Raw genomic sequence first — 7,543 nt, forward strand, 5'->3', positions numbered from 1 at the left:
CCTGCCTCTGCCTCCCAAGTGCTGGGATTAAAGGCATGTGCCACCACCACCCGGCTATATACCATTTCTTTCTTTTTTTTTTTTTTTTGGTTTTTCGAGACAGGGTTTCTCTGTGGCTTTGGAGCCTGTCCTGGAACTAGCTCTGTAGACCAGGCTGGTCTCGAACTCACAGAGATCCGCCTGCCTCTGCCTCCCAAGTGCTGGGATTAAAGGCGTGCGCTATATACCATTTCTTAACTCATCTGCAGGAGTGCTCAACTAGTCACCTCCAGGAGTGCTCAACTAGTTACCTCCAGCTGGAGATCAGGTTTATGAGTGGCGGCACAAACAAAGTGCAAACTTTCATCATAGTTAAATGATATCTATAATGGAGCATCATCCTTATTTTTAACAACCACAGGGTCTGCCTACAATCTGGTATGCTACTTCTCCAACTGGGCCCAGTATCGCCCAGGCCTGGGTCATATCACACCTGATAACATCGACCCTTGCCTGTGTACTCACCTGATCTATGCTTTTGCTGGGATGCAGAACAATGAGATCACCACCATAGAATGGAATGATGTAGAGTTCTACAAAGCTTTCAATGGCCTCAAAAACAGGTAGAAGAAAGGGGTAAATCTCTAAATTAGAATCATTTGGACCAGTTGTTGCCAAGTCCCAGTTCCTTTGAAGATATTCATCAAAACTGACTATAACAAGTCAATGTTTATCATCTATCTATGTATTTATGTATCTATCTATGTATCTATGTATCTATCTATGTATCTATGAATCTATCATCTATCTATGTATCTATCTACCATCTTTTACTTATTTCAAAATTTATTTTGAGAATTTGTATAATGTATTCAAATCATATCAGTACCTTCTCAATATTCCTCAGATGCTCTCTCTTTCTCTACCTATACAACTTAATGTCTTCATCTTTGTTTAAACGTAGTCTAAGTTCATATATTTTTGAGTGTGTGGGAATCCATTGGAGTATTGTTTGCCCACAAGGATTCCAACAACTCTCCCAGAACCTATCATTTGGCACCAGTGCTTCAGCTAGAGATGCGACCTTATGCCCACCTTCCCTTTCCGTGATAGTGTTTAGTCTGGCTTGAGATCTTGGATGTCTTGTGCAGGCTGTTCGACCTTCAGTGAAGTGTATTCATGTGGGCAACTTGTCTGTTGTTTCTGGAAAACACTTTTACTGTAGTCCACCATCTCTGCTTTTTTCTACCCCCTCTTCTGTGATATTTCCCTGTTTGATTTATGGCCTGGTCCACATTATAAAACTCATAAAGGCATTATTGTCAGGACCAAGACCCTTGGACAGACAGGTTCTTTTGATTTTGTGTTAATACAAATGGTTTTCTTAATAAGATACAATGCTATGAATTTAGGTCCTTTGTTGTAGAGATAAGCTCTGAACTCATTCTATCTCACTCAAAGTTTGTATTGCTCACCAACATTTCTTTAATCCTTTCTTCCCCTGCTTAAACATTATAACTTCAGAATCATAGTTTTTGCTTAATTTATTATATTTTATTTTGTCATGTTTAGCTATCTTTTAGAAGCCTATTCTTTTCTAATAATAGTCAGAAAGGGAGTGAATACAGAGTGGAGAATAAAGGTGGAGGAGTGGGAGTGTGGAGGGGGGATAAGCAATAATCAGGGTATATTGTATGGGAATGTAATCTATTTTCAATAAAAGCAAAAAGCTACAATTCTGCCATCTACTTCACTGAGTTCAAATATTTTCGATTCTGCTTGTAAGTGAGATTATTTGTTAATCTACGCCTTCTTAATTTCAGTTAACATATCTTCAAAGTTAAAAATTTTGTCACTAATGGCAGATTTTATTCTTTTAAAGACTGAATAACATAATTAATAACATAATTTTTAAAGTTATATTCTTTTCTGTACATTTGCATTGATTATGTTCCTTAAATAATTAAGAATAATGTTACAATTAATATTGAAGTGCTATTATTGACAAAATGTTTTATCTAGTCTGTTTTTTGATAAAATATACTCTCAATAGTGTTTTAGTTTGCATTTCTCTTATGAGTAAAGAGCCAACTATTTTTATATATCTTTAGGACATTTATATATTTTTTGAAAACATCTACTCAAGGTCTTCTCCCTTTTACAATTAGGCTGTTTCCTTGCTATTGAGATGAGTTCTTTTTTTTTTTATTTTTTGAGACAGGGTTTCTTCATAGCTTTTGGAGCCTGTCCTGGAACTAGGACTTGTAGACCAGGCTGGCCTCGAACTCACAGAGATCTGCCTGTCTCTGCCTCCCGAGTGCTGGGATTAAAGGCGTGCGCCACCACCGCCTGGCTAGAGATGAGTTCTTGATATATTTGGGATAGCATCCTTTGCAAGATTGTTGTAATATGAGCGGCAGGGCTGCGTCCCCTGCACCCAGCCGCCCGCATGGCTAGCTTATGCCCCGAAATAATTACACGGAAACTGTATTCTTTTAATCACTGCCTGGCCCATTAGCTCCAGCCTCTTATTGACTAGCTCTTACATATTGATCTAACCCATTTCTAATATTCTGTGTAGCACCACGAGCTGGCTTACCAGGAAAGATCTTAACCTGCGTCTGTCTGGAGTGAGAGAATCATGGCGACCCCCTGACTCGGCTTCTTTCTTCCAGCCTTCTGTTCTGTTTACTCCACCCACCTAAGGGTTGGCCTATCAAATGGGCCTAGGCAGTTTCTTTATTAATTAACCAATGAAAGCAACAGATTAGAAAGAAATCACTCCCACATCACAAGATATATGGTTTGTAGATATTTTCTCCAATTTATTAAGCTGAAAATCAGTTTACTTCAAGATCCAGTCCATCACTCATGGGTATATACTCAATGAAGTCTGCATCTTACTTTGAGATATTTGCTTATCCATGGTCACTGCTGTTCTATTCATAATAGCCAGAAATGGGAAGCAGCCTAGATGTCCATCAACTGATGAATAGATAATAAAAATACGGCACATTTATACTTTATAGTATTATTCAACTGTGAATAAAAATTAAATTTTCAGGTAAATAGATGGAGTTAGAAATCATCATCCTGAGCAAGGTAACCCAGACCTAAAGATAATCATCACGTATTTTCTCTTATATGTGGATCTGTGACTTTAAGCTTTGCATATGTGTGTTTTGTCTGAATAGCCACAGAGGTTACATAATTAAAAAGGGATCAGGCAGGAGGATACACTCTTCCAAAGAAAGGAAATAGAATATAGTTTTATAAAGAGGTAAAAGGAAAATAGAATAGGAAGATTAAGTCAGGGAGGAGATGGTGGGCCCAATAAAGGACAGAATAAGGCGACTGATAACCTACATGAAAGGCTTTTGACAAATCATATGGAAACTTACTACTATAGAAATTATATATATGTATATATAAAGATATTTTTCTTTTATTGAAAATAAATTCTTTTATTTTACAATATATCAAGATATAGTTTCTTCTTTCCCTGCTCCTTCCATTCTTCCCTACTTCCCTTCCCTGGAATACCTATGCCCTTTTTGTCCTTATCAGAAAAGGAAAGGCTTCTAAAAGATAATAACTAAACATGACAACAATAAAATATAATAATGTAAGGGAAAAACTACTATATTGAAGTTGGACATGGAAAACCAACAGTAGGTAAAGAGTATGAAGCACAGTCTCAAGAATCACAGCTCACTTGCTTTCACGGTGAGGAGCACCACAATATACTAAACTAATAGTTATACATGAAGAGGATGTGTTTTAGGCCACTGTAGGTATGTGATTGTTGTTTTAGTCTCTGTGAGCCTGTATGTACTTGTTTAGTTGATTCAGAAGTCCTTGGTCTCCTGGTGTCCTCTATCTCCTCTTGATCTTAGAACCTTTCTGCCAGCCTTGGAGGTGGTGGCACATGTCTTTAATCCCCGACCTCAGGGGGCAGATTCAGGCAGATCTCTGTGAGTTTAAGACCAGCTTTGTCTACAGAATGAGCTACAGGATAGCCAAAGCTATACAGAAAAATTCTGTTTTAAAAAACAAAACAAAGAGAATCTGTCTCTTATTTGGCAGGATTCCCTGAGCTCAGAGGGGAGGAACTTGATGGAGACCTCTCAGTGACACTCTCCCAATGTATAATGTCTGACTGTGGGTCTCTGACTTTGTTCCCATCTGCTGCCAGAAGAAGTCTTTTTGATGATGATTAGATAAGGCACTAGTCTATGACTATAGCAGAATACTATTAGGAGTTATTTTATTTGTATTTATTTTTTTATTTATAGATCAGCAGTGTTTTGTTTTACCCTAGTTCTTCGGGCTATCTATTCTCTGGTTCTTCCCCACCCTAGAAGTGTCAGGTATGAGTTCCTTTTTGTGAAGTGGGCCTTAGGTCAAATCAGACGTTGGTTGACTTCTCACAGAATTCTGTGCCATAGTTGTCCTAGCATATTTTTTTCCCATTAAACTTTTTTCAGTGGGTCTCAAAGTTCTGTGACAGATTTTTGGCCAAGTTGTTGCCATTAAAAATTACTGATTTTGAAATCTAATAACTTAAAACTGCCACACACACACACACACACACACACACAAAAATAAATGATCCACAAAACATTCTCCTTTCCTTCTGAAGGTTTTACGATGCATTGTTATCATTAACCAGTCTTTTACTATTAAACTTAGATGGCTAATTGAGACAAACAGTTCTGAGGCAATTCTTCCACCACTGATTAAGACTGGGGTGGCAGGTGTTAGGGGTAATATTCATTTAGCCTTCTGAGCTTTCTGGCCAGACTTGGTGACCTTGCCAGCTCCAGCAGCCTTCTTGTCCACAGCTTTGATGACACGCACAGCAACTGTCTGCCTCATGTCACGAACAGCAAAAGACCCAATGGAGGATAGTCAGAGAAGCTCTCGACACACATGGGCTTGCCAGGAACCATATCAACAATGACTGCATCACCAGATTTGAAGAATTTCGGGCCATCTTCCAGCTTCTTGCCAGAATGACGATCAATCTTTTTTTTTAAGCTCAGCAATCTTGCATGCTATGTGAGCTGTGTGACAATCTGGTACAGGAGCATAGCCAGCACTAATTAGGCCTGGGTGGTTCAGGATAATCACCTGAGCAGTGAAGCCAGGAGCTTCCATTGGTGTCACCAGAACCGTTGCCACGTCTAACATCTTTGACAGACATGTTCTTCACGTTGAAGCCCATGTTGTTCCCAGGAAGAGCTTCACTCAAAGCTTCATGGTGCATTTCAACAGACTTTACTTCTGTTGTCAAATTGACTGGAGCAAAGGTCACCACCATGCCAGGTTTTAAAACACCAGTGTCTACTCGGCCCACAGGAACAGTCCCAATGCCACCAATTTTATAGACATCCTGGAGGGGCAGTCGCAGAGGCTTGTCAGTTGGACGAGTTGGTGGCAGGATGCAATTCAAAGCTTCCAACAGGGTGGTCCCACTGGAACCACCATCTTTGCGAGTGACTTTCCATCCCTTGAACCAAGGAATATTAGCACTTGGCTCCAGCATGTTGTCAGCATTCCAACCAGAAATTGGCACAAATGCTACTGTGTCAGGGTTGTAGCCAATTTTCTTAATGTAGGCGCTGACTTCCTTAACAATTTCCTCGTATCTCTTCTGGCTGTAGGGTGGCTCGGTGGAATCCATTTTTTTGACACCAACAATTAGCTGTTTCACACCCAGAGTGTAAGCCAGAAGTGCATGCTCACGGGTCTGCCCATTCTTGGAAATACCAGCTTTGAATTCACCAACACCAGCAGCAACAATCAGGACAGCACAGTCAGCCTGTGATGTGCCTGTAATTATGTTTTTGATGAAGTCTCTGTGTCCTGGGGCATCAATAATAGTCACATAGAACTTGCTGGTCTCAAACTTCCACAGGGAGATGTCAATAATGATACCACGCTCATGCTCAGCTTTCAGTTTGTTCAAGACCTAGGCATACTTGAAGGAGCCTTTTCCCATCTCGGCATCATCCTTCTCAAACTTCCCGATGGTTTGTTTTTCGATTTCACCACTCTTGCAGATCAAGTGGCCAGTTGTAGTGGACTTGCCAGAATCAACCTGTCCAATGACGACCATGTTGACGTGCGTCTTTTCCTTTCCCATTTTGGCTTTGAATTAGCAGTGGTTTTCACAACACCTGCGTTCTGATGGCAAACCATTGCGAAAAAGTGTCCAGGCATATTTTATAGCAGGACAGATTGTAGTTCGAAGATTTTGTGCCTGGGTTGGTGTCCATATTTCTGTTTTAGTAGCCTGCAAAGTACTTTCCCACACTCCCATGCATATTGCATAGCTGTAACTTTTATTTTTTTTAAGTTTCTCAGAAAGACAACAAATCATTTATTGAGAGCTATTCTATGTCCAATACATGATAGATGTCAGATAAAAATGCCTGAAGTTCCACAACAAACGACATAGGAGACAGGAAAATGGTAGCATTTGTGCCACTGAAGTGGGACGTGCTCTTTTCGAAACATGTGGAGCTTCACAGCTGTAGAGCACGAAGGCAAACTAATTTGGGGCACTAACTCATGTTTCTCCTTGCTGCATGAAGCCCTTGTCATTTGGTCCCATCCAACCATGCTTTGAGTTAACAAGAAAGTTCCTCCACTTGTGAGATCTTGAATTTCCATAAGCCAGAGAGCGATTAAAAATAGGCTCCTGAAATCTCCTCAGAATGTTGCTCCATTGTATATTTAAAGGCAAGAAATGATGTTAACCCATCTTGGAAATGGGTTGCATAGATGTCAGTAAGATCCCTGAAGTCTGGGAATGGGAGCTGGATTCAGTCTTCCTGGTGATGACTTTCCTATATTCATCCCGTACCTGGTGTCCTTAAGTTTTGAGACTTCTGAGCTGACGCTACAGAGCTTCTGCCTTAGTACCCACAGGGTCCAGGTGAGGAGAACAGAGTTGATCGTGATGATCATGAAGACTGGCCCCAGGAAACTCCAGATGAACCCAGTCTCTCTATTCAGCCAACAGCTGGATGTCCGTCTTGTCTACACCCACGAGGAAGAGAAATTTGGCCAGGAAGAGATACACACAAAGGTGCAGGTGCATGTAGGTGTTCTGGTTCTGAACAGCATGGCACAGCAGGAAGGTGGCTATGGCTAAGGTGAGGCACACCAGGGAGATGACTGTACCCACATGACTGATGACGTACAAGGAGAATTCCATTGTGAGCTCCTGAGAAGCCATGATGATGGCCAAGTTTGCCATCCGGTTACAGCGGCACTCTGTGTATGTCTCAGATGCTTTGGTGATCTCACAGCCTGAGCGTGTCCATCTCCCATCCTCCACATTAGGGTTCCAAGAGACACAGATGGGCCTCTCAGACTTCTGCTTTGGCTGGATGTGCTGGAGAGTGTAGACAACAGTCTTGGAGAAGCCCTCCTTCTTTCCTCTGTCACAATGCCACCAACAACATGGGAATTCATCTTCAGCTTCCAGGAGGCCTGACCATCTTCGAAGAAGCGTTCATCTAAAACCGATTCCATGTTTGCAAAGGAGACAAAA

The 7,543-nt window shown here is 40.9% G+C and overlaps 1 pseudogene; it reads right to left on the bottom strand.

Annotated features, from left to right (window-relative positions):
- Positions 1-4,679: 4,679 nt before the first annotated feature.
- On the bottom strand, positions 4,680-6,127 carry LOC130889539 (elongation factor 1-alpha 1-like; annotated as a pseudogene).
- Positions 6,128-7,543: the final 1,416 nt, after the last annotated feature.

The sequence above is a fragment of the Chionomys nivalis genome, chromosome 18 (genome assembly GCF_950005125.1).
Source record: "Chionomys nivalis chromosome 18, mChiNiv1.1, whole genome shotgun sequence".
Taxonomy (NCBI): domain Eukaryota; kingdom Metazoa; phylum Chordata; class Mammalia; order Rodentia; family Cricetidae; genus Chionomys; species Chionomys nivalis.